The sequence below is a fragment of the Melopsittacus undulatus genome (assembly GCF_012275295.1).
Source record: "Melopsittacus undulatus isolate bMelUnd1 chromosome W unlocalized genomic scaffold, bMelUnd1.mat.Z SUPER_W_unloc_2, whole genome shotgun sequence".
Taxonomy (NCBI): domain Eukaryota; kingdom Metazoa; phylum Chordata; class Aves; order Psittaciformes; family Psittaculidae; genus Melopsittacus; species Melopsittacus undulatus.
The window spans coordinates 2,183,695-2,209,157 of record NW_022993944.1 but is presented as its reverse complement, the minus strand read 5'-3'; the positions used below and the strand labels follow the sequence as shown (position 1 = coordinate 2,209,157).

General features: G+C 49.1%; 1 pseudogene; it reads right to left on the bottom strand.

Moving 5' to 3' along the window:
- The window catches only part of LOC117438220 (putative sodium-coupled neutral amino acid transporter 7), a 33,033-nt pseudogene extending 16,730 nt beyond the window's left edge, over nucleotides 1-16,303 (bottom strand).
- Nucleotides 16,304-25,463: the final 9,160 nt, after the last annotated feature.

The following is a 25,463-nucleotide window of genomic DNA, read 5'->3' as shown; positions in this document are numbered from 1 at the left end:
CTCCATAACCTTTGGTAAATTGTGGGAAATGGGAGAGGTACCTGAGGATTGGAAGATGGCAAATGTCACACCAGTCTATAAGAAAGGCAAGAAGGAGGACCCGGGTAATTATAGACCGGTCAGCCTTACCTCTGTCCCTGGAAAGGTGATGGAACAACTCATTCTTGACTCCATCTCTAGGCATATCAAGGATGAGGGGGTTATTAAGAACAGCCAACATGGTTTTATGAAGGGGAAGTCATGTTTGACCAACCTTATAGCCTTCTATGAGGAAGTGACTAGGTGGAGGGATGATGGTAGAGCGGTAGATGGGGTTTTTCTTGATTTCAGTAAGGCATCTGATACTGTCTCCCACAGTATTCTCATAGATAAGCTAAGAAAGTGTGGGCTTGACAATCAGGTAGTGAGGTGGATCAAGAACTGGTTGAAAGGAAGAAGGCAGAGAGTTGTGGTCAGTGGCACAGAATCTAGCTGGAGGTCTGTGACTAGTGGAGTCCCTCAGGGGTCGGTGCTGGGACCAGTGCTGTTTAATATTTTCATCAACGACCTGGATGAGGGAACTGAGTGTACCCTCAGCAAGTTTGCTGATGACACTAAATTGGGAGGAGTGGCTGACACACCAGAAGGCTGTGTTGCCATTCAGCGAGACCTGGACAGGCTGGAGAGTTGGGCAGGGAGAAACTTGATGAAATTCAACAAGAGCAAATGTAGAGTCTTGCATCTGGGGAAGAACAACCCCATGTACCAGTACAGGTTGGGGGTTGACCTGCTGGAAAGGAGTGAAGGGGAAAGGGACCTGGGGGTTCTGGTGGATAGGAGGATGACCATGAACCAGCAATGTGCCCTTGTGGCCAAGAAGGCAAATGGCATCCTAGGGTGCATTAGAAAGGGTGTGGTTAGTAGGGCAAGAGAGGTTCTCCTCCCCCTCTACTCTGCCTTGGTGAGGCCACATCTGGAATATTGAGTCCAGTTCTGGGCCCCTCAGTTCAAGGACAGGGAATTGCTTGAAAGAGTCCAGCACAGAGCCACAAAGATGATTAAAGGAGTGGAACACCTCCCTTATGAGGAGAGGCTGAGGGACCTGGGTCTCTTTAGCTTGGAGAAGAGGAGACTGAGGGGTGATCTCATCAGTGTTTACAAATATGTAAAGGGTGGGTGTCAGGATGATGGATAGAACAAGGGGCAATGGGTGTAAACTGGAGCATAGGAGGTTCCACGTTAACATCAGGAAGAACTTCTTTACTGTAAGAGTGACAGAGCACTGGAACAGGTTGCCCAGGGGGGTTGTGGAGTCTCCTACGTTGGAAATATTCAAGGCCCGCCTGGACAAGTTCCTGTGTGATGTACTCTAGGCTACCCTGCTCTTGCAGGGGGGTTGGACTAGATGATCTTTCGAGGTCCCTTCCAACCCTTTGGGTTCTGTGATTCTGTGATTCTGAGATAAATAAGATAATAGCAGGGAGAAGGCAAGAGGTTTGGATTATCTGATTCACCCTTTCAGATCTGGAGACTGGGTTTATGTTAAGAATTTTTCAGGAGATCCTCTACAGGAGAACTGGAGTGGACTGTACCAGATATTGCTGACCACCTTTACAGCGGTGAAGATAAAGGAACAACCTGCTTGGATATATTATTCAAGAATAAAGAAAGCACCAGAACCAGAGAACACATGGCAGATGGATCCTTCAGGACCCTTACGTATGAAATTGCGTCGGTCATAATTTGGACTCATATGATAACTGGTGCACGAGCTTGGGACCAGAACTTATACCTGAAATTAATGCAAAATGTCACTGAAGTTTTTAATCGTAGTGACTGTTGGGGGTGTGCACAGTTGCCTAAATCAGGAGAAAGCCTGGAACTCCCATTAATTGGAGTTCCAATTGCTAACACTGTCTCATGGACAAACCTGTGGGTGAACACTAGCAATTTGTATTCAAATGAAAGGTTAAAATTTGGAATAGTTAATCCTAATCCAGGCAATAAATATTACACCTGTGCACGAAGACGTATTATACCAAGAAGCAGGGTAGGAGACTATACTTGCTTAAATGCCACAGATGTAGGTCACCATTCAAACTGCAATCACACTATTAATATAGATGGTATCGTAGTTCACTGGTGGCCCGTTCCTAAAGGGAAAGGATGGTATTGGTTATGTGGAGAAAATGCTTATAAGACTTTACCCCCCAGCTGGAAAGGGGCATACACCTTAGGTGCTGTAATACCCAATTTTACTATTATTGACAGGTATCCTTCCGGAACCTGGATTAGAAGTTTTGTTAAACGGAGTAAGAGAAGCTTTAACCCTATTATTGAACGGCACACTGCATTTCATAGTTTTGTGAGAGGGCTAATTCCATCTTTGGGAGTAAGTGAATTAGAGAAAGCAATTGTAAATATCTCAGCAACCATAAAGGAAATGGAAAGTAAAGACATTGATATGATGCAGGCAGAACAACAAGACATAATGAGCCTATCTAAAGTGGTATAAAACCGAATGGCTCCAGACATGTTATTGGCATCACAAGGAGGAGTTTGTTCCATAAACAATGAAAGTTGTTGTTCCTACATAGACCAAAGTGGCAGAATTGAAACACATCAGGAGGAAATTTGGAAACAAACTAAGATATTTCATAAGACGGCTACGGATGACACCTCCTATGGTTTCGAAGAAATATGGAAAAAGTTAACTACATGGTTACCTAATCTCTCCTGGTTGAGGCAACTGATTGCAAGAATATTGATGTTAATTATTTTAATATTGATTACTTGTGGTATGATACAATGTTCCCTCTGGTGTTGTAAACTATCTATGATAAATTATGAAGATTGGAAAAGGAATGAAATTAAGCACCGAGTAGAAATGGGAAATTATTTCAAAGGACTTTTGATGGTAATGGTAATATATAAAATGTTGCAAAAGAATTTGCAAAAGGGCAGAAAAAGGGGGGAATTGAAACAGGGGGAACACAAAATCACAAAATGGAATATATAAACCTCTAGAATTAGTTTTAAGCAATGTTAAGTTCGATGGCTTTGTAACAGTAGCATTGGTAAATTACTGAGGTGCATAATACATAGAAAGAAAATAGAGTACAGCTAGAGAACATACTGACACAAGATAAATCGTTATAGTTGATGTAGTTTTAAGAAAAACAGTCTAGAAGAACAGGACACAGGGATAAGGAGTATCTGGGAATAGCAGGTGTCCAGGATAGGCTACAGTTAAACTAACTGATAAGTAGGAGAATAGGAGGGTTATTATGTCTCTGATGCTAACGAACCAATTAAACTGGTACAAGCATCTACTGCGCGTGCTTCAGAGGCTGCCAGAAGTGATGAAGATTGTTGGAAGAAGTAAACGACCCTCAGAGACCACCACCACAATTCTGTATGCATGCGGGGAGCTTTCTGGAAAATGATGTAATCCATACGTAGCCTCATGAATATGTATGTGTGCCCAGGGACTATATAAGGATGGCTTGTGTAGCGATAGAGAGACACACATTAGGAGGAGCTATCCCCTGTGTCTCCCAGTGCTACAATAAAGAATACCTGCTTGTCAGCTTGAAAACTTTGTTGGCAAGTTTGTTCCTGGAGTTTTCTCCGAATCAGTACCCTTTACAGCTTTTCCTGCTAGCAGTTCTCATTTCAACTGAACTGCTTTTCAAAGTCTTGGATTTACCCCCAGGTTACAAAGTGCCCCAATACTTTTTTTTTTCCCACTCCTCGGCTCCAGTGTCCATCCCGGCCGTTCCACCGGGGGGGGCACTGGGAGCTGAATTGGAGGGCAGCTTCATCTGAACATGGATACCAAACTTTTTTCAGAAGTCGCTCACCCTGTTTTATGCAGCTACAAACGCTAGCCTGCTCAGCAGTAGCTATACATGCCTGCCTGCTTCACCAGCAACCGTAAATATCTGCAAGCAACTGCACTTTTGCATTAACCCTTTCTTCTACAAAGTGCTAAACTGCTGCTCATGAAAACTTCTACATGAACTCTACAACAAAAAATATACATAACACCATCTGCCCTCAACACACACACACATGTTTATGGGATCCTGCAAGCACAGTCCACACAACTACAGTATTTGAAACACAAAATCCAGATAATCATTACTCCCTCTACACAGTCCTACATGCAGAGCATGGCACAAAGACCTTGTGAAGACTATCAGGAATCTAGCTCCGAGAAGCATCATTGCAGTGCAAGGCGGCAGGCTCAACTTTAGCGGGCATCCCCACAGAGGCTCTGCCTCGCTCACATCGCATGAGGCTTGGGCTTTTATACTGACCAAAATGCACACTCATTCCGGCACAGGTGGCCAGCTATGTCAGAAGAAGTTGCCAGCAATATCTATAAAAGTCTACAAAGGTCACTAGAAACATGGGCATACTTATATTTACCAACTTCTAGTACATGAGTATCACAGAGAGACTGTATCAAAGGAGTTGTATATGGGGTCCCAACTCCACGGTCTGACACATTCTGCCCGATACCCCTGATAAGAGCATACAAGAGACCTTCCCATCTAGGGTGGGAAGCACACACACCACGGGATACCGTGCAATACATCTGCATCCCCCACCTGTCTTTCTTCTCCCTTTACAGCTGCTCATTTATCATGAGGATCTGGGGGATATAAATCAGGCTTCTTTTCTGGATGAATAGGATCCAGGTCAAAAGGACTATCCAGATCAGCATCGGCATTATCAGGCATCAGAATCTCAGGAGCAGCAACAGCAAACTGATGAACGTGCACAGGCTCCTTCTTGGGGTCAATAGGACCCGGGTCAAAAGGACCGTCTTCATCCCTGTTCTCAATCTTCACTGGTGCGGTGGCAACTGGCAGAGGTTCGAGGAGGGGGGGCACACTGGTCTCCGTGATCTCATTTTTTGACTTTAACGTCTCTAAAACAGTTCTCCAAATGACTAACAAACCTTTCACGGTGTCATTGCCTTTTGTGGCCACATTCCACAGTTTAACTTCTGCCTCATTCCACAAAGAGATCTCAAGTACGGTAGACTCATCAGTCTCTGGGTAATGCATCTTCAACCATTTCAACATTAAGTCTGTCTCTTTAAAGGTTGCTCCCTTCACCTTAAGAAGGACTGGAAACATCCATAAATCAGAGGCTTCTACCTTAGTAATTTTCTCCCAAGTCTCGAGATTAAAAGCTTCGCCGACTCCCACAATTAACTCCTTACTCCAGAGCAACAATCTTTCTAGCATAGGCTCCGTTCCGAGGCTTCCACCTCTGAGTACGTTCCCATTACTGATCTTGTCCCACAGCGTCTGTCCTATATGTTCCCATTCAGAAACTTTAAACGCTGCCTGCACAGTGAGCAGAAGATCACGGTCTCAGGACAATTTTAACAGCCTTTCTAAGGTGGCACTATCGTATTCTAGTCCTCCCTTAGAGAGAAAATGCTGGAGGAGCTTCATTACTGCCTGTTCATCTTTGGATAGCGAGTGCCCCATCTCCTGCCCGGCCGCTCACCTGATCAGGGCGAGATCCCAACATTGCAGCTAGCTGACTTCCGCAGCGCCGGGGCAGCGCCGATTTCGGCTGGCTCCTACCCCCTCATTCCCTCTGTGAAGGTTACTGATCTGAGGGTCCCTGTTCGGGCGCCACTTGTCGATGCAGGAGTCCCGGACAACACGGAGATGATCAATGTGATCAAGCGATTGCCAAAGTTTATTCAGATACAGTGCTCCTAACCCTAACCTTAACCCTAACCCTAACCCTTACACCCTTAGGTAACAGCCCTGGATACTGAGCTCTAATTGGTTAGTCTAGAGGTTACTACCGTTTACAAAGCTAATGTTTATAACTTGTTATAATTGGGATTAAATACCTTACTCTAAAAATACAGTGGGAAACTACAACCTTGGCAGAGATCATTCTCTGCACGTTTTCAGTGGAAAATTACAGAGGCCTAACAAGACAACTGACTTTGCTTATGCCTGCCAAGAATCTTCTTACTTTACAGTAATAAGGCTCAGGGTATCGGGATCACTCACTACATGGCCTTGGCTCTTTAAGAATTCCCACAATCTCATGCATACACATTTTAATTCCAAGACATCACATACATATTATCATTTTCTCCATAACTAATTAACATAGATTACCACCCACTAGAGTACACACAGTTTATTTTGAGTGAGGGTCCCAAGGGTCTTTGGGATCCTTGGTGGTTGTATCTTTGTTGACTTTTGGCTGAACTTCTTGTTGTCTTCCTTTTATGGTCTTAGGTTGGCTTCTCTTCTGACTTTGTGAGGAACGGTTCTCAGTTCACTGAGCTGGAGAGGCACTTCATAAAGAATGGTTCCTACTTCAGTGAGCTGGATAGGTAAAGAATGTTTTTTACCTTTTGTTTTATTCCTTCTTGACATGTGCATTGTTTTGTTTAGCTAAAGTTTAACTTGGTTTGTCTCAGTTAGTAAAATGAGTCCTCTCCTATAACTGGTGTAGTGGAGCCAGAGACTCTCCAAGACAGCCCTGTGGGCACAGACGCAGGGCAGGGGGGTTCCCCATGCTGCCCCTCCTGCCCACACCAGCTCCTGCCTTCTCCCAGCTCTCAGCAGCCACAAAAGTTCAAGATGGGGTAAGATGTCAGCACACAGAGGATGATTAAGGCCTGGGCAAGGGCAATGGGGATGTCATTGGAGGGGTAGGACATCAAGACATCCTGTTCCACACCAACTCCAAAGGTCAGGAAGCCACAGACACCTGCTGGGAAAGGAGCAGTCAGCAGGGGATGGCGACAATCCTTTTGCACATGTGTTTGAGGGACCAGACTTGGATGGATATGGAATAGGGCATATTGCAAGGGGGGAGTAGATAGACTCCACTCCCTTCCTGCTCTGTCCCTCTGCTGACAAAAGGGTCATAGAATCATAGAATGATTTGGGTTGGAAGGGACCTTAAAGATCATCTAGATCCACCCCCCTGCCATGAGCAGGGATACCTTCCACTAGACCAGGTTGCTTCAAGCCCTGTCCAACCTGGCCTTGAACACTGCCAGGGATAGGGCAGCCACAGTTTCTCTGGGCACCCTGTGCCAGGGCCTCACCACCCTCACAGGGAAGAACTTCTTCCTAATGTCCAATCTACATTTCCTTGCCCTCCAGAAGCTCACAGCCCCTCCGAGGACCATAACACACTCACACAGCACCCCCTCACTTAACAGTGCTGGTATAGACAAAGAGGATGATCACCATATCTACCATCACCACCACCACCCAGGTCTTCACCTCTGGCTGCTTCATGCTGCTCATGTGGCACTGCCAGTGACATGGAGAGAGAGTGGGTACATGGGCTGAACTGGAGTCATAGGGATCCCCCTGGGTTTGTCATGATATCATGATATCCCAGGTTTGTCACTGGAGAACAAAAGGGGGGCAACAGGCTGTCTTGTACTTCCTAGCTGGGGTAAAATTGATTCATCTCCATCAAGGGGTGGTGAGATGTCAAACTGGCTTCAGCCCCCTCACAAAGCCGTGTGGTGAGCACACAGAGAAGGTTTTGGCTGATCACCCAAGGACCTGGATCATCCCTGGACCATGCCGGTCCCCCACCCAGGTGGCCACAGGGTGGAAGGGGAGCACCATGCTTGTGGCCTTACCTGGAACCCAAAGCAGATGGTGGGCATGGCATTGAAGACAACGGTCCAGGTGGAGGGGCTGATGGGAGAGAAACACCCACTGGTCAGACCAGGGCCCCCCACCCAGTGACCTGGGGCAGGAACATAGAATCATAGAATCAACCAGGTTGGAAAACACCTTCAAGATCATCAAGTTCAACTGTTCCCCAGCACTGCCAGGGCCACCACTAAACCATGTCACTGAGGGCCTCATCTACATGGTTTGTGAACACTTCCAGGGACAGCAATTCCACCACTGCCCTGGGCAGCCTGTTCCAATGCCTGACCACCCTCTCGGGGAAGAAATTGTTCCTAATCTTCAGTATCAGTATTCAGAAATTGTTCCTAATCTTCAGTTTGAGGCCGTTTCCTCTTGTCCTATCACTTGTTCCTTGAGAGAACAGACCAGCCACCTCCTAGTTTCATCCTCCTTTCAGGTAGTCGTAGAGAGAGATAAGGTCCCCACTGAGCCTTCTCTTCAAGGAGCTGGAGGTGCTCAGTTATGGGCTCACTCCTCTGCTGTTACCATGTCCCCCCTACCCAAGATGATGCTTTTTCATGGAGCAAGGTTTTTCTGGGACCTGGCACAACAATAAAAGCATCAGTAAAAAAATAAGGATCTACTTAGGCAGCGCCAAGAACTGGTCTGAACTTTGCCTGCCCTAAAATTCACACTGCCCACACTGGGTCCAGAAATATCCAGACACCATGAAGGAGGGGACAAGCCACAGGGGCTGTGGTGGCCAAGGGAATAACCAAAATCATCCTAAAATGGGCACAGCCCTTGTTGCTAGATGAGCACAAGCACTGCATAGGAAACTCCGGGCCCGGCTGGCTGTAATGGAGCTAAAAGTCAATCTGTGCTCCTCAAAACCTGCAATGGAGCTGTGGGGATCTCCAAGACACCTCTTTGTTCTCCATCACCACTTGCTCTTCTGAGACACGCAGCAATGCAGGAAAAAAGAGGCTTATAAAAGGTGGAAGCAAGGACAGGTGGCCTGGGATGAAAACAGGGATGTTGTCCAGGAAGCTAGGGACCAGGTTAGGAAAGCTAAGGCCCAATTAGAGCTAAACTTGCCTAGGGATGTTAAAAATAATAGGAAGGGATTTTATAGGTATGTAGCGGCTAAAAAACAGACTAGGGACAACGTAGGCCCCCTCCAGAAACTTTCAGGAAAACTGGATACACAGGACTTGGAGAAGGCTGAGGTTCTGAATGGCTTCTTTGCCTCGGTCTTCACTGGCAAAGGCTCTGACCACACCACCCAAGTCTTGGAAGGTGGACGCAGGGACTGTGAAAACCTAGACCTTGGGCCCACTGTACATGAGGATCTGGTTCAAGACCATCTTAAGAACCTGTACGTACACAAGTCCATGGGACCTGATGAAATCCATCTGCGGGTCCTGAAGGAGCTGGTGAATGAAGTTGCAAAGCCACTGGCCATCATATTTGAAAAATCATGGCAGTCAGGTGAAGTTCCTGATGACTAGAAAAAGGGAAATATAACCCCCATTTTCAAGAAGGGGAACATGGATGACCTGGGGAATTACAGACCACTCAGTCTCACCTCTGTGCCTGGCAAAATCTGGGAGCAGATTCTTTTGGAAGGCATGCTAGGGCACATGAAAAACAACAAGGTGCTTGGTGACAGCCAGCATGGCTTCACTAGGGGGAAATCCTGCCTGACCAATTTGGTGGCCTTCTATGACGGGGCTACAAAAGTGATGGACAGGGGTGGAGCAGTTGATGTCATCTACCTGGACTTGTGTAAAGCGTTCGACACTGTCCCACATGACATCCTTGTCTCTAAATTGGAGAGACATCAATTTGATAGGTGGACTACTCGGTGGATAATGAACTGGCTGGATGGTCACACTCAAAGAGTTGTGGTCAACAGTTCAATGTCCGGCTGGAGACCAATAATGAGTGGTGTCCCTCAGGGATCGGTGTTGGGACCGGTCTTGTTTAACATCTTTGTCAGTGACATGGACAGTTGTCAACGCAGGAGTCACGGACAATGCGGAGACGATCAATGTGATCAAGCGATTGCCAAACATTATTAGATACAGTGCTCTTCTTATACCCTTACACCCTTATGTAACAGCCTTGGATACTGAGCTCTAATTGGTTAGTCTAGAGGTTACTATCGTTTAGAGCTAATGTTTATAACTTGTTATAATTGCGATTAAATACCTTACTCTAAAAATACAGTGGGAAACTACAACCTTGGCAGAGATCATTCTCTGCACGTTTTAAGTGGAAAATTACAGAGGCCTATCAAGACAATTGACCTTGGCTCTTTAAGAATTCACACAGACAGTGGGATTGTGCCCTCAGCAAGTTTGCCGATGACACCAAGCTGTTTGGTTCCGTTGATATGCTGGAGGGAAGGAATGCCATTCAGAGGGACCTTGACACGCTTGTGAGGTGGGCTGATGCCAACCTCATGAAGTTTAACCATGCCAAGTGCAAGGTCCTACACCTGGGTCGGAGCAATCCCAGGCACAGCTACAGGTTGGGCAGAGAAGAAATTCAGAACAGCCCTACAGAGAAGGACTTGGGGCTGTTAGTCAATGAGAAAACGAACATGAGCCAGCAGTGTGCGCTCACAGCCCAGAAAGCCAATCATATCCTGGGCTGCTTCAAGAGGAGCGTGACCAGCAGGTCAAAGGAGGTGATCCTGACCCTCTACTCTGCTCTCCTGAGACCCCACTTGGAGTATTGTGTGCAGTTCTGGTGTCCTCAACATAAAAAGGACATGGTACTGTTAGAACAAGTCCAGAGGAGGGCCACGAGGATGATCAGGGGACTGGAGCACTTCCCGTATGAAGACAGGCTGAGAAAGTTGGGGCTGTTCAGCCTGGAGAAGAGAAGGCTGCGTGGAGACCTCATAGCAGCCTTCCAGTATCTGAAGGGGTGTACAGGGTTGCTGGTGAGGAACTATTCATTAGGTACCGTAGTGATAGGACAAGGGGTAATGGGTTGAAACTTAAACAGCAGAGGTTTAGACTGGATATAAAGAAGAAATTCTTTACTGTTAGGGTAGTGAGGTACTGGAATGCGTTGCCCAGGGAGGTTGTGAATGCTCCATCCCTGGCAGTGTTCAAGACCAGGTTGGATGAAGCCTTGGGTGATATGGTTTAGTGTGAGGTGTCCCTGCCCATGGCAGGGGGGTTGGAACTAGATGATCTTAAGGTCCTTTCCAACCCTAACTATTCTATGATTCTATGATTCTAATGCAGCCACTTGAGAGCTTCTGGCAGCAACATGCGGCATCCCCAGGTGTAGGGATGGGACTCGTGAAGGATTTGGCCCCAGGCTCTGCAGCCCTCACTCCCACACCCCTACATGGCTCTGCAGTGCTGTGATGGCCACTGTCACTTGTGCTTACCTGGTGGGGATCTCCACAGGCACCAGCTCTTTGTTCGGCCAGATGTACTTGATGATAATGACTGCTGTGACATATCAGGTGCCAATCACACTTAGGGAGCAGCAAGAAGGGACAGGAGACCATCAGCATGCTCTCTCCCTGCTCCATGGAGGATCTCCTCCAAGCATCTCCAGCCCCAGGCCACCCTAGCCCTCCCATCAAGACCAGCCCTGCTCTCCCTTCCCATGGTATTATGCCAGGCACCATCACCCACTCTCCCCAGAGCTGGGAGCAGCAGACCTGGCAGCAAGGGGTTTGGGCAGGAGTAAGAGTCAAGTGTTAAAGCAGTAACACTCCTTGGTAGTCCTGGTCCAGCTCCAGCAACCAAGTTACACAGAGATGCTTGGTGGAGCAGGCCTGGCCTGCAGACCCCCAGCCTGGGGACCCTTACTGTCTCTGCTTTCTGCTGGATGGCCATTGTCATGGGTTGAGCAGTGGCAGTCATTTTTTTCTCCTTCTTGTAGCTGGTGCAGTGCTGTGTTTTGACTTCTGGGCTGGGAACAGTTGCTTGATAGCAAGCATGTTTTGAGGGTGTTTTTGTTCAAGGCCTTTTCTGAGCATATGCTCTGCCAGGGAGGAGGGGAGGCCGGGAGGAGAGGAGAGACAGGACACCTGACCCAGGCTAGCCAATGAGGTATTCCATACCATAGCACGTGATGCCCAGGATGCAACTGGGGGAGAGAGCTGGAAGGGTGGAGCTCTGGAGGAAAATGGATGAGGGAGCACGCGGTGCTCGGCTGGGCAGGGTGGAGTGAGTTATGGGTCGGTGGCTGGTGGGGTGTTGTATTCTTTTCGCTTGTTATTGGCTTTATCATTATTATTTGTAGTAGTAATGGCAGTAGTGATTTGTGTTGTGCCTTAGCAATTAAACCGTCCTTATCTCAACCCGTGGGGGCTACATTCTTTGTATTCTCCTTCCTAACTCTCCAGGAGTTGGGGGACTTGGTTTAAACCACGACAATTTTGGCACCCAATGTGGGGCACGAGGGTTTGAGATAAGAACAGATCTGAGCGGATTTATGGTCTCTTGTCACAATGCTGATTTATTGGCTCTTAGAGGTTTTTCTCTGGATCTCACAGTTTCAGGATTTTGCCAGGTACTTTGGGTATGGATTAGCTGCGTTCGTGTTTATCAATAATGGCGCTTGGGCTGAAGTTTTTGTTTCACTGTACTTTCTGTCAGAGGCTTGTAATATGGTGGGGCTCCGGCAGCAGGGGGGATGGACGTGGCCGTGGACTTGGACTTGTACCAGGCCGTCCCGCTGCTCTTCGCCGTCCTTGCCCTTGTCCTCGCCTCCGTCTGCATGAGGCTGCGTGAAGCCAGGAAGGAGCGGCCCTGGGAGCTGCCGGCAGCTGAGGCTGCCAGGGAGAGCGGCACGGGGAACCAAACGGCTGCGGCAGAGCAGCGGGAACAGGCGGGGGAGGAGCGGAGCAGGACGGTAGCTGAGCAGCAGGACCAGGCAGCGGGGGGGGTGAGTCCCGCGGCCGTTCCCAACCCCGCGACGGCCGAGAGTGTTCCCCGGAAGTCGCCCACCGAGCCCCAGCAGGATACAGGAGACCACGCAACACTTCCCAGCAAGGCAGAGAAGGAAGATCCGGACTCAGGAGAAGAGAAGCTGGTGGTGGGAGAACTGGCAAGCAGGGCAGCTACATCAGCCCCGATCCCAAAAGTTAAGCAGAGTCAGGTTTGGGTCTTGTCTAAGGTTAGACAAGTACATTGGAGCACCAGGAGACTGTCCCCCGGGGCTGGACAGTCATGAGTGGCAGGGCTTGTGGGACAGTATGGCCAGGTATCTGGTCCACTGGGTCCCTCCGGTGCTTTGGAAGCATTGGAAGTGGAAGGCAGCTGTATGGAGTCCCCAGCAGCAAGCTGTAGAACTGCTGAAGGGGATGGTGAATAATTTTGAGCCTGGTGGGCCCAGATACTTCAGGCCATCATTCCAGAGATGTAACATAGAGATTGACTCATGATCGAGGGGTGGACTTAAGAGTGATGGTGTATTGAAAATGTGGGATCTGGGCATGATGTGAATGGTATGGAATAAGGGGTGGACAATGTCATGGGTTGAGCAGTGGCAGTCATTTTTTTCTCCTTCTTGTAGCTGGTGCAGTGCTGTGTTTTGACTTCTGGGCTGGGAACAGTTGCTTGATAGCAAGCATGTTTTGAGGGTGTTTTTATTCAAGGCCTTTTCTGAGCATATGCTCTGCCAGGGAGGAGAGGAGGCCGGGAGGAAGGAGAGACAGGACACCTGACCCAGGCTAGCCAATGAGGTATTCCATACCATAGCACGTGATGCCCAGGATGCAACTGGGGGAGAGAGCTGGAAGGGTGGAGCTCTGGAGGAAAATGGATGAGGGAGCACGCGGTGCTCGGCCGGGCAGGGTGGAGTGAGTTATGGGTCGGTGGCTGATGGGGTGTTGTATTCTTTTCGTTTGTTATTGGTTTTATCATTATTATTTGTAGTAGTAATGGCAGTAGTGATTGGTGTTGTGCCTTAGCAATTAAACCGTTCTTATCTCAACCCGTGGGGGCTACATTCTTTGGATTTTCCTTCCTAACTTTCCGGGAGTTGGGGGACTTGGTTTAAACCACGACAGCCATCTCCAAAGACAGGGCACAACACAGCTGAAAGCATCTCTCCCCACTTCCTCCAGCGAGCAGAAGGGAGGGACACAAGCCCATACTACAACAGTGTGGCCACATGGTGCTCAGCAGTCTCAGTGTTTCCCAGATGGGGAAACTGAGGCACGGGAAGGCGGAGGAGATGTCCAACCCCTCAGGGGTGAGCAGGCAGATATGGTGATGGAACCATAGCATTTCCACTCCCCATCCCCTGGGATGGTGCTTAGGTGGGTGCTGGCTGGCCCACCCTGGCCACTAGCCCCAGAGGACTCTCCCCACCCACCTGGTGTATTTTTGGAAGCTGATTTCCTTGGGGATGGAGAGAGGCAGGATGAGGAGGAAGGCCGTGATGCTGATGGTGAACTTGCAGTCTGTGTACCAGCAGCTGCTCCCAGCTTTCTTGGGCTCTGTCACCAGAGCACCAATGACTGTGGGGACAACCAGAATGGTCAGGTTGTCCCTTCCAGATGAAGGGACAGCAAGTGGTTGGATTTGTTCCCCTATGGGACACACTCTTGTCTTCCTGGTCTCCAATGATGATGAGGAAAGTGATGCAGATACCGAAGGTGTAGACGGCTATGGCCACCTCGCACAGCATGTAGGGCACCTTCCTGCAGATGGCCCACACCACCTCTTGGCAGGTTCACTCATTGCTGGCCTGTGAGCAGTACACCAGGATGACCAAGCCTCTGATGATGATCAACATGCACTGGGGTGGGGAAGAGACAGGGAGGTGACACTGAGGCAACAGCATGAAGAAGTCCCCAAAGCCACCCCAGGCAGCCACCCCCGAACACACTGAGCATCTCTGGTGCACATCACCCAACAGCTCTTCTTCCCAGGAGCTGGGTCCTCCCCGAGCCCCATCTGGGGCTCCACATGTCACCCCATGCCCCCTCCCTGGGTGGAACAAGGGACTGTGCCTTCCCTACCTCTCACCATCTGCAGTGTGATGCCTGTAGCCACGCTGCTTATCATGCTGAAGGCAGCAGGAAAGTTGAGCAGCCCAGCCCCAAGGGCAGTGCTGACCATGATGAAGACGGCTCTCAAAGCCGACATGGCCCCCAGACCATTCCTTTTGCTCTCTCTGTTCTCTGGCACTGTCTCCATGCTGGGGCTCTGCAGGAGCCTGGCCCATTCCCTGGTGTTGGAGCTCCACTCCCAGTCCTTGTAGTCGCAGTTGATGCTCCCAGTGCCCTGAGCCATTGTGCCTCCCAGGGTGGCACATGCCACCATCCACATCCCACTAGTGCTCCTGCACCAGGCTCCACTGGCTGCCTTGAGGAGGGTCCTGTGCCAGCGCTGGCTCCATCAGGCAGGGAGGGCAGGGAACGAGCAGGCAGTGTGAGGTGCTTCACTACTAGAAGCAATGAAGAAGGACATGGTACGTGTTAATTAAGGTCCATTAACAAGAAACAACCTGAGCATCAGATGGGGGCATGGTGGAAATGAGTTCCTTGGGTCTCAGCTCTGTCACAGCATGCAGGTGTCCTTACACCAGCAGAGATACAGCAGAACTCACCTCTCATACCCCAAATGCAGGGTGAGAACACTGCTGACATCAGATGGGGGACTGAGTTGTGGCTGCAGGGCCGGGGAGCTGCAGCCTCATGGCAAGACTCGCCTTCCTGCAGGCCCAGTGTCACGGCTCTCACTTCCCAATTTCCATCCCCATTTCCTGCAAGCTCTGCAAGAGCCACAGTGCATATGCTCCTGGATAAAGGTCAAGCCTGGGCTCAACTGGACAACCCAGACCTGCAGCAGAAACACCGTGTCACTAGGAAAAGAGCTGACCAATTCCAGTGCACCCCATGGTGCCACCAGCATGAGACATCTTGGAAGCTTTTGGACCTGAAGACCTGGTGTTTCCAGCACTGCAGCCCTTGGGGGTTATACAGTCCAGATCTCATCCCAGTGCCTCTGAGCTGGAGATGAACCCTCACAGCCCGGCAGGAATGATCTACTTAGCCAAGGGAAATCTATTTTCGAGGGAAATCTCTTTATTTTCCCCTAGACAATGTCTCCAAAGACCCTTCCAGACCAGCCCGCCTTTAGCCTGCAGGCTGCTCAAATCCCAAGCTTGTGCCGGGAATCCTCTTCAAAGCCTTAGGGGCTGGGGAACCTCGCAGGCCTGTGGGGAAGAGTCCCCAGGCCGGTGAGTCCTCGGCGGCCTCGGTAAACCCCGACCCTGCGAGCCGGGGCCGCTCCGAGGGTGACTCCACAGCTCCACGCCTGCCCCGCTCCGGGAGGGGCATGTTCCAGGGGCGATGTGGAGCACCCCGCTGTTCCCAGGGATGCCACAGCAGATCGCTGAGCCTCCCGAACCCCCTACTCTGGTTACCTCCGTGTCCCGGCCCTCTCACCATCCACTCCATTCCACTCCAGACCCTCCCACCACCCACTCCACTCCGCCCCCACCCCACCCATAGCACCCTTCTCCTGGAGGAAGAACTGTGTACCGGGGCTCATTCTGGCACCTGCAGTCAAGATTTTACTGACAAGGATTGCAAATGACACCTTGAGTCCATGGGAACTTCATTTACCTGCTCAGGCTTCAGCCCTGTGAAGCAGAACATGCTGATTTTGTCAGTGATGTGCTGCCAGTTGTGGGAAGATCCCTCTTTCTTGAGGTTGGACACCAGCTGAGTCCGCATACTGATGATCCAGTCAGCCATGCCCTTCACCTCTGTGAGCCTGAGAAGCCAACCCAGGAACTGCTCAGAGCAGGGCTGGGATGCACCCATGCTGTTCCCCCCACCCCAACTACTGGGAATCAGCTCTCTCCACCTGGAAGAGCCTCATTCAGGGATGCAGATGAGCAACGACCAGGGAGCATGAGCCTGTGGCTCCACCTGGGGAGCTGTTTCCCTCTCTTGCTACCTGAAGGTGACTGCTATTTATTTACTCCATAGCTGTTGGACACTACTACAAAATCATAGGAATCTCTCACTTCTGAAAGCCACGGGTCCAGTAGGAGGCCTGGTGGCAGCACTGCCCAAACCCAGATAAAATAATATCTGCAGATAAATAAAGAGTGCAGGGATACCTCCAGGGTAGGCAGGCATTCCCTGATCCAAGGCAGCACAGCTAGGAGGTGTGTCTGCTTATCCCTGGATCAGGCAGAAGCATCAGCCTGCCAAAGGAACCCTGCTGCTGGCCATGGTTCTGCAGGCAGTAAGCACAGCACAGGGCTGACACAGAGACCTCACGTCTTGCTGTCATGAGCATTAGGGGTTCCTTCTTACCACTCCTTCCATATGGCAGGGGTGTTGAGGATGATGGAGGCGATGAGGGCTCCGTTCAGGGATGGGTTGGAGTACATGGGATGGATGAGGATCTTCAGCTGTGACTCGGCCCTCTTGGCTTTGTCTGCATCACTGCAGATCACCGTGGAGGCACCTGCATGCACTCCTGAAAGATGGTTTTCAGGTCGCAGCCTCAGCCCTTTGAATACACAGGGCTGAGGTGGGACTTATCCAAGAACCACATACCTTTATCAGAGCCCTGTTGTCTAGCAGGGTCTCCACCAGCTCCCAGCGGGTAATCTCTTGTGCCCTATCACTACTGCAGGATGACCATGGGCAACATAAGACATTGGCTGCTAAACCCCAGAGGCAGCCTGGATGAAGCCATCTTCATACCACTTGCCCTATTCAACATAAAGCCCAATGTTCTTGGCATAGGACTGTGATATGAGTATGTTAATGCCCTGGTTGATGAAGTACCGCACAGCCCAGGCATCTCGGTTGAAGTCCCCACTGGCAAAGCCCTGGTAGGCCATGTCAAAGTACACGAGGAGGTTTTGTTTCTGCCAGCAAAGAGGGGAGAGAACGTCTATCCTGGGTTCAGCAGTAGCAGTCATTTTCTCCTTTTTAGTAGCTGGTGCAGTGCTGTGTTTTGGACTTTCAGCCTGGGAACAACACTGATAACACTGATGTTTTTCATAGAATCATAGAATAGTTAGGGTTGGAAAGGACCTTAAGATCATCTAGTTCTAACCCTCCTGCCGTGGGCAGGGACACCTTACACTAAACCATGTCACCTAAGGCTCTGTCCAGATAGGCCTTGAACACTGCTGGGGATGGAGCATTCACAACTTCCTTGGGCAACCTGTTCTGGTGTCTCACCACCCTCACAGTAAAGAAATTCCTCCTTATATCTAATCTAAACTTCCCGTTTAAGTTTGAACCCATTACCCCTTCTTCTATCAAAACAGTCCCTAATGAAGAGTCCTACCCCAGCAGTCCTATAAGCCCCCTTCAGATAGTGGAAGTCTGCTTTTTAGTTGTTGCTAAGTAATGTTTACTCTGATCAAGGACTTTTCTCAGTCTCATGCTCTGCCAGGGAGGAGGGGAAGCTGGGAGGAAGCAGAGACAGGTCACCTGACTCAAACTAGCCAAAGGGGTATTCCATACCACAGCACATCATGCCCAGTATAGAAACTGGGGGAGGGGGGAGTTACATGGAAGTCCCAAATCACTGCTCAGGTCATGATGGGCATCAGTCGGCGGGTGGTGAGCAGTTGTATTCTCTTCCCTTGTTATTCCCCTTATCATTATTATTATTGGTGGTAGCAGTAGTAGTTTTGTATTATACCTTCGTTACTGGACTGTTCTTACCTCAACCTATGGGATTTACATTCTTTCAATTCTCTTCCCCATTCCTCCGGGAGTGGGGGGAGGAAGAAGAAGGGGGAGTGAGCGAGCAGCTGCATGGTTCTGGTTTGCCGGCTGGGCTTAAACCATGACAGTTTTTTTGTGGTGCCCAACTTGGGGCACGAAGGGTTGAAATAATGACAGATCTGACCAGAGCATGTCTAATCGTATTTGTGATAAGCATTTATTGTTTTGGATTAATAGTCGCTCGTCACAACGTTGATTTATTGGCTCTCAGAGTTGTTGTGCTTGGTCTCAGAGATTCAACATGTCATACCTTACTTACAGCCAGTATTTGCTGTTTTAGTGTTTATCAGCTGGGGGGCCTTGGCTAAGGTTATTGTTTCACTGTACTTTATGGTAATGAATTGTAATACAATAGACTCATTGATCATGAAGCTGATCTGGCTTGTGTTCCCAGTGTGGTCATCACCTCTATACTTTGGGGGGTATATAACTGGATTGTTTAGCAATTACACATCTTTTTTTTTCCTCCTCGGTTGGTCAACCTAGGAAGGAGACATTCCCTTACACGCCCAGCTCCCACACCAGACTATTTACAGCCTCATTTGAGAGTTCTGAAGGTTTTGAAGGCCTTTGGGTACGCGTGAAACCTGCCTTCTGATTGTGATGGGTATCAGCATGTTGGCACACATACAGCGTGTGTTTTACCCATGACCATTTTGTCTGATCTCGAAAGTTAAGCAGAGTCAGGTTTGGGCCTTGTCTAGGGTTAGACAATGATATAGGAGGACCAAGAGATTTTCCCTGAGGCTGGAGAGTCATGAGTGGCAGGGTGTGTGGGATAGTATGGACAAGTATCTAGGCCAATGGGCCCCTCCAGTGCTTTGGAACTTCACCAATGAACAAGTGCACAATCCAGAAAAATTCATAAAACACTTAAATGAGGTGTGTTGTCATCCTGGTCATATCAGAGAGGGACAAATCATGGCAACATGCTGGGGCTTGATCTATGCTTACAGAGCCCTGTTCAACAGTGTCCGGCACCTTCAAAGGAAAAAAGATGTCTCTGGATCTGATGGCAAAGCAAGAGACAACGCAGCTACTCTAGCTCCAAGCACAGCAGCTACACCAACCCCAGTGACAAGTACAGCAGCTACTCAAACCTGAACAGCAACAGACAACGCAGCTGCTGGTGCTACTCAACCCCCAAGCACAGCGGCTGCACCAACCCCTACAACAGATACTGCAGCCACTTCAACCCTAGTGGCAGAGACTGCAGCCACTCCAACCACAGTGACAGACACTGCAGATAAACCAAAGAACCAATCCATGCCAATTTTGGATGCCCCTGTGAGCAAGGGGAAAAATAAACAAGAAGCACAAAAAGCAACCCCTACAGTGAAGAAAGATAAAAAACCAATGCACTTACTACAGGGGACAGCATCTGTACAAGAGTCATTATCACATGAATCAGAGGAAGAAGAAGAAGAGGTGACTTCTGGATGCTGGACCTTGACCGAGCTACAGAATATGCAAAAAGATTTAACCTATCATCCAGGTGAGCACATCATCACCTGGTTGCTCCGATGCTGAGGCAATGGGGCTGACGGTCACAAACTAGAAAATAGGGAAGCCAAGCAGCTGGGATCACTTGCTAGGGAAGGGGGAACTGGCAAAGCAATTGCAAAAAAAGATATGGTCCCTAAGCCTTTGGAGGTGGCTCTTGGCAGCTATGAAGGAAAGGTTTCCCTACAAGGACGATGTTATGTATCGCTGTCATGGTTTGAGCATGTTTTGAGGGTGTTTTTGTTCAAGGTTTTTTCCAGCCAGGGGGAGTCTGGGAGGAAGGAGAGACAGGACACCTGACCCAGGCTAGCCAATGAGGTATTCCATACGATAGCACGTGATGCCCAGGATGCATACTGGGAAGGAGAAAGCTGGAGGGGTAGAGCTGTGGAGGAAAATGGAGGAGGGAGCACATGGTGCTTGGCCAGGCAGGGTGGAGTGAGTTATGGGTCGGTGGCTGGTGGGGTGTTGTATTCTTTTCACTTGCTGTTTGCTGTATCATTATTATTTGTAGTAGTAAATGGCAGTAGGGGTTTTGTGTTATGCCTTAGCAATTAAACCGTTCTTATCTCAATCCGTGGGGGCTACATTCTTTGGATTCTCCTTCCTAACTCTCCGGGAGTTGGGGGACTTGGTTTAAACCACGACAATCGCTCAGCCAAGTGGACCATGAGAGAGAGAGACATCCAGCCCCTAAGGGAATCAGCCATTCTACAGATGATCCAGGTAGGCTGGATACCAGGAATGTACCAGATGAAGATGGATCCAGATGAAGTCAAATGTAAATGACCCATGTGGCGGAAACTTACAAAGAATATGCCATCATCATATGCTCACTCATTGGCATCAGTGACCTGGAGAGACATAGTACCACCAACAGTGGGTGAAGTGACTCATCAACTCCGAGAGTTCAGAGACAATCTCAGCCCTTCCATAATTTCAGCAGTGGAAAAACTGTCCCATGGAGTTCAAACAATTGAGAGACGATCTATCTAATCTATCCACCTCCCCAAGTGTAACAACCCATGTCTCAGCTATTAACAGAAGTTGCCCTACTGCTAGAGAGAGAAGACAGAAGGTACACGCCACGATCCACCCTATAGTTTTACCTGTGGGATAACGGAGACGACATGAGAAAGCGGGATGGAAAACCTGCCTCTGTTCTGGAGGAACAGGTGTGTGAATTGGAGAAAAATGGTCAAAGATGATCATTCCATGAAAGCTGTGGCTTCAGTCTCTGGTGAGCAGGTTCCCAGATGGAGTGGAAGAGCTGATTTTACTCCAGCTCCTGTGATAAAGAAGACTAATCCCTTTCTACCATACATAAGTGACCAATGTTGTGATCACTATTAGAGGGGCCCTGCCTCCAGCCAGGTGGAGGTAGGGGACAGTTGGATTTACTGGACTGTGTGGATCAGATGGCCTGGCACATCAGTCCCACAAGAGTATAAGGCTCTAGTAGATACCAGTGTGCAGTGTACCCTGATGCCATCACACTGTCAAGGGGTGGAAGGATGGAGTGACAGGAGGATCCCAAGACTTGACTGTCCTGGAGGCTGAAATGAGCCTAACTGGGAAGGAGGGACAAAAGCACCCCATTGTGACTGGTCCAGAGGTTCCATGCATCCTTGGCATAGACTACCTCAGGAGAGGGTACTTCAAGGACCCAAAAGGGTACCAATGGACTTTTGGTATAGCTGACTTGGAGGGAGAGGAAACTGAGCAGCTGTCCACCTTGCCTGGTCTCTCAGAGGATCCTTCTGTTGTGGGGGGGGCTGAAGGTCGAAGAACAACAAGTGCCAATCTCGACCACAACAGCGCACCGGCGGCAATATGGCACCAACTGAGACTCCCTGACTCCCATCCGTAAGCTGATCCATAGACTGGAGAGCCAAGGAGTGATAAACAGGACACGCTCACTCCTTAATAGCCCCATATGGCCAGTGCGAAAGTCTAACAGAGGGAGAAGACTAACAGTAGACTGTCATGGCCTGAATGAAGTCACACCACCCTTGAGTGCTGCCATACCAGACATGCTAGAACTCCAACATGAACTGGAGTCAAAAGCATCCACGTGGGATGCCACAGTTGATATTGCCAATGCATTTTTCTCAATTCCTTTGGCAGCAGAGTGCAGGCCACAGTTGTCTGTTATTTGCAAGGGCGTCCAGTACACTTGGAATCAATTGTGTTAGGGGTGGAAACACAGCCCTACCATCTGCCATGGACTGATCCAGACTGCACTGGAACAGGGGCAAGCTCCAGAAAACCTGCAATACATTGATGACATCATCGTGTGGGATTCTATAGGTATGTAGTGGCTAAAAAACAGACTAGGGACAATGTAGGCAACCTCCAGAAGCTATTGGGAGAACTGGCTACATAGGATTTGGAGAAGGCTGAGGTTCTAAATGACTTCTTTGCCTCGGTCTTCACTGGCAAAGGCTCTGACCACACCACCCAAGACTTGGAAGGCAGACACAGGGACTGTGAGAATAAAGAATTTGTAAAGGTAAAAGAAAAAGGGGGGGGGGGGGGGGGGTGGAAAGGGGGGCTTGATATAAGAAAAGCTAGTGCCTGGAAAACATAGAGTTAAAGTACCTTTAGCCTAACTTAGGTCGAAGATAAAGAACAATGTTTGTGTTGTAAGTCTGTGGAATATAATCACTAAACATGAAGGAGTTATTTCACACCATCCTTCTACTTATCAGTTAGTTTAGAGACAGTGCCTCCCAAACATCTACTAGCTTGGGATACTCCTTGTCTGCCCATCCTGCAATAAATTTTGCAGGAAGGTCACACTGTTTTAAATCTTTGCCAGTGTCGTGGTTTAAACCAAGTCCCCCTACTCCCGGAGAGTTAGGAAGGAGAATCCAAAGAATGTAGCCCCCACGGATTAAGATAAAAACGGTTTAAACTAAATCTGCACAGTTCCCCCTTTGTTTCCCCTCCCCCCCCCTCACCTTCCCACTCCCGGAGGGATGGGAAGGAGAGCCGGAGGGATACAACTCCCACAGATCGAGGTAAAATCAGTCCAGCAATCAAGGCATAACAGAAATAACTACCGGTACCAATAACAAATCAATGTTAGAGGAGACAAACAGGGAGAGAGAATACGATACCACCCGCCGCCACGAGGCCAGCCCCCGGAAGAAAGAGAGAGAGCTTCCCCCCTCCCCTCACAGCCAGCTTCCCGTTGCCTCCCCGAGCCCAGCCTGGCGTGTTAACTCCTTCCCTCCCGGCCAGCTTCCAGTCCCCTCCCCGAGCAGGACGTGCTGTGGCATGGAATACCTCCCCGACTAGCCCAGACCAGGCGCCCTATCTCTCCCTCCTCCCTGGCAGAGCATGAACTACTGCTGAACCCATGACATTATCCACCCCTTATTCCATACCATTCACGTCATGCTCAGATCCCACATTTTCAATATACCATCATATACATATACCATCATACACACATATATATATATACATCTGCGTACACCCAGACAGATAAAAAGAAATCATTTCTTAATACATGGACCAATCCCTATAATGCAATTGAGTCCATTTGGTCCATGATGTTAAGTTTGTAATAGTCTTTTGTAGCAGGAAAGTCTGTGTGCAGTGCTGGATTGTTGCCTGCCGATGTTGATCATCCCTTTACTGCAGAACTCATCTGGTTCTATCAAAGTTCATTCTCTGTTGGGACGATGGTTAGAGGGAAGTCAGGGCCAGTCGCTGGTGACCTGAAGACATCTAGTTGATGGACTATAAAAATATTACACAGCAAGCAACAACGTATAATTAAGTTCATTGGCTGTTTTCCCCTAAAATCAAATCCCCTTGAGGTATACATCGGACTTCCCCATCTTCCTGCATTACCCACCAAGTATATCCGGGTCCTTGAGCAAAAGCAATCCCACGAGTGGGTTTGCCTTGGCCTGAAACAGGAGTAACCCAGACTGTCTTCCCTAGCAAATTTCTCATGTGCACTACAGAAACCTTGTCCCCCTCTACAATATGTAAAAGTTCTGACTGGGCTGGGCCAGCCCTGTTAGCAGATCCTCTGGTGTTGACCAACCAGGTGGCCTTTGGTAAATGTGTATCCCAATGCTTGAAAGTTCCCCCACCCATTGCTCTCAGTGTAGTTTTTAACAGCCCATTGTACCGTTCAACTTTCCCAGAGGCTGGTGCATGGTAGGGGATGTGATATACCCACTCAGTGCCATGTTCTTTGGCCCAAGTGCCTATAAGGTTGTTCCGAAAATGAGTCCCATTGTCTGACTCAATTCTCTCTGGGGTGCCATGTCGCCACAAAATCTGGTTCTCAAGGCCCAGGATAGTGTTCCGGGCAGTGGCGTGGGGCACAGCATATGTTTCCAGCCATCCTGTGGTTGTTTCCACCATGGTAAGCACATAGCGCTTGCCTCGGCGGGTTGGTGGGAGTGTGATATAGTCAATTTGCCAGGCCTCCCCATATTTATACTTCAGCCATCGTCCTCCATACCAAAGAGGTTTTAACCGTTTAGCTTGTTTAATTGCAGCACATGTCTCACACTCATGAATAACCTGGGCAATAGTGTCCATTGTTAAGTCCACCCCTCGGTCACGAGCCCATTTGTACGTTGCGTCTCTGCCCTGATGGCCTGAAGTGTCGTGGGCCCACCGGGCCAAAAATAATTTGACTTTATGTTGCCAATCTAAGTCCATCTGAGCTACTTCAATCTTAGCAGCTTTATCCACTTGTTGGTTATTGTGGTGTTCCTCAGTGGCCCGATTCTTAGGTATGTGGGCATCTACATGGCGTACCCTCACCACCAGCTTCTGCACCCGGGCAGCGATATCTTGCCATAATGCAGCAGCCCAAATGGGTTTACCTCTGCGTTGCCAGTTGCTCTGCTTCCATTGCTGCAACCACCCCCACAGGGCATTTGCCACCATCCATGAGTCAGTATAAAGATAGAGTACTGGCCACCTTTCTCGCTCAGCAATGTCCAGGGCCAGCTGAATGGCCTTTTAATACTGTTGAGACTTGTATGCTGATTGTGATGGGGATCACCATAGTAGCACGCATACAGAGTGTGTTTTGCCCACAGTTATTTCATCTGATTTCAAGAGTTAAGCGGAGTCAGGTCTGATCCTGTATTGGGGTTAAACGACGGAATAGGAGGACCAGGAGATCTTCCCAGAGGCTGGACAGCCATGAGTGGCAGGGTGTGTGGGATAGTATGGGCAAGCATCTAGGTCAGTGGGCCCCTGAAGTACTTTCGAATTTTACTCCTGAACAAGTGAAGAATCCGGAAGAATTAGTAAAACACCTAAATGAGGTGTGTTGTCGTCCTGGCCATACCAGAGATGGACAAATTACAGCAACGTGTTGGGGCTTGGCCTATGCTTATAGGGCCTTGATCGACACTATTCAACACCTTCAAAAGGAAAAAAATGTCCCTGGATCTGAGAGCAACACAGAAGTCAGCGCAGCTGTTCCAACTCCAAGTACAGCAGCTACACCATCCCCAGCGGCAAGTACAGTTGCTACCCAAACTTCAGCTGCGACAGACAGTGCAGCTACCCCAGCAACAAGT